Here is a 2901-nt window from a genome sequence, read left to right on the forward strand (position 1 = left end):
TCACAGTTAAAAAACTTGAATTTTTAAAGAGAGCTTGGACAGTTAATGTACTGAAAAAATTAAATGCTGTGGTATTTTTATGGTCATACTCTTTTATACTGTGATAGTCACATGAGCTATTGGGGATAAACAAGGAAAGATTATAGTTCAACTATTATGTTTGTTTGTCAAGTTGACAGGGTCAACTGCACTGGTTAGTTTTTTGTCAACTTGACACAAACTAAAGTCATGGAGGAAGAGGGAACCATAGATAAAGAACTGTCTCCATCAGACTGACCTGTAGACAAGTATGTGGGGCATTTTCTAGATTAATGGTTGATGAGGTAGGGCCCAGACCAGTGTGGACAGGGCCTCCTGGGCAACTGGTCCTGGGTTGTATAAAGCAGATAGCTCAGTAAGCCACAGAAAGCCACTAAGAACCTTTTCTGCCTCTGCTCCTGTTCAAGTTCCTGCCCCGACTTCCCCAGTGACAGACTGAGATTGGGACATATAAGTCAAACAAACCTTCTCCTCCCTCAGCTGCTTTTGGACAGTTTTTACCACAGCCATGTAGAAGCAACATAGTAGACTCCCTTAGGTTAGTTTTCAAATCTAATGAAAACAAAGTATCCAGAGCTCTTTCTTGCACTAGGAATTTCCAAGAATATCATTCACATTGTCAGTATGACAATAATGAGTTCCAAATTCTCTCTTCATTGTATGGTCTAGTTTTCACCTCAGGGTGCAGTGTCTCTGACAGAAACAAGGCACCTGAGGAAGGATGGAGGAAAGAGCAAATATGCCAATATTGATCCAGTTGCATCTTCCCAGTATTCTGCCACTGTAACACACTGGTCAGAACTGTACTTCTGACAGCACCAGATCCCAGCTTACTCAGAGAATATATAGTAAGAGCCATAAGGAAAACCAAAAAAGAAAGTTCAAAGAAACAGGTGAAACTAATTTTAGTATTTTATTTAATACAAAGTGTCAAAAACTCCACAATTTTTAACTTGGAAACAATGTAGGTAAATCACTCACTGCACTTACATTTTAGTAGTTCTTTGAAATTTTGCGCATTATATGATGAATCAAGCATTATGGAAAATATGAACAAATTTAAATGTATTACAAAAGAAATATGACACATTAATTTCAGTATATTTAACATGCTTTTTCTTACTAACTTGGAAATACAATGTTACTACCAAAAAATTAATGAAAAACAAATGTTAACTGTCTTACCAGATTTCTTATTATAATAATGCCTATAAAATATAGTTTGATATATTTACCAGTATCACTATTAAAAACGAAATTCAATTACTTTCATCTGTGGTCAGACTAAAACTTAGTATGTCCTCACTTATAAAAGAAATCATTATAAATCTCTAAGACATTGCTTTTAGTAATATATTTTAGTAAGAAAACATTATGTGTAAATGATTACTTACAGTCTTCTCTTTTCATTAGTGAAATGTAGTCGTTTTGGCATTTCAACATGTAGAAGGAACAAATCCTAATTTTATATCTTTACCTTGTTTTTGCGATGCAGTATGCTGTTTCCAGAAATTAACAATATGAGTAAGATATTTTTATGTGTTCATGTTCACGTGTGGGAGGAAGTATGTGTACTTGCTTCTCTCTCTCTCTATCTCTCTCTCTTCCTCTCTCTTCCTCTCTCTCTCTCTCTCTCTCTCTCTCTCTCTCTCTGTGTGCGTGTGTGTGTGTGTGTGTGTGTGTGTGTGTGTATGTGTGTGCGCACATGCCAAAAGTCCGTATCTGGCATTATCTTCTACACATATTTTCTGAGGCAGGATCTTTCACTGAACCTTGTATCCCTAATTTGCTAGAATGTCTGGCCACATGGTCCAAAGGCTCTTCCTTCCTCCATCTTTTGACACTGGAGTGAAAATTGTACAGTTGGATACTCAGCTATTTACATAAATGCTAGATTTGGATCTGACCACAGGAGGGCTTGGGTGGTAAGCAACTGGACAAATGAGTCATTTCCTTAGTCCTGTATAAATTATTAACTATAGAATTTATATACTTCATTTCTAAGAAACTCTAGGAGATGCAAACTAAATTTATAATTGTTAGGTTCTGGAATATAAAATAAGTTGGACTTAGTATTCACACAAGGCATATCATACCAAACAGGGCACAGCTAATGGAAAAAGAATCAAAATATATACAGGGAATGATTTATACAGCTGAGGAAATAACAGGATTAACAGAATTGAGAGTAAGAGAACTAAAGGAAGCAGGGGAATATTATGGCAAGGGCGCTAAATCCCACCTAAAAAATCATCTGACAAAGGCTGGATAGCCAGCTGAAGACTTCATGAGAAGTAGTGGAAACGTTAGAGCAGGCCTACATCAAGGAAGCAGGAAAGTATATTTATGTTCTTGAAGGTTCTATTGAAACCTCAGAGCCTCTGCTATCTTTCTTTCCTGGCCTCACTATTAAATCATGACGGATTCCCAAAAGCAACCAAAACCAGCCTAAAGTAACTTAGGGGATGAAAACACTGTCTTCAAGAACCACCGCCCCTTCCACAAATATAGGCAGGAACTGCTGTCATTGTTCTGATTTGTGGGATGTACCAACAAGCAAACCAAACAGTGTGAGCAGAGATGAGCAAACTAGGATTTGATCATCCTGTATTATAAGCAATATACATCACTGTGGTCAGTAAAATGAAACATATCAATAGTAGACAAGTGATACACAGGAACTCTCAAAGTCCTCCATCTTTTCTAAATTATTCTGTGTAGGAATCAGTTACATGCCTATGTTCACTATGTGTAATTTCCTACAATGTAAAGAACCTTATATATTGTGTGTGGGTGTCCAGGAAATAACATTTAGTACTTAAGTAGTACATATCGGGTTGAAACTGTGTTGGACTGTGAAAT

This window comes from Onychomys torridus, chromosome X (assembly GCF_903995425.1).
Source record: "Onychomys torridus chromosome X, mOncTor1.1, whole genome shotgun sequence".
NCBI classification, from domain to species: Eukaryota; Metazoa; Chordata; class Mammalia; order Rodentia; family Cricetidae; genus Onychomys; species Onychomys torridus.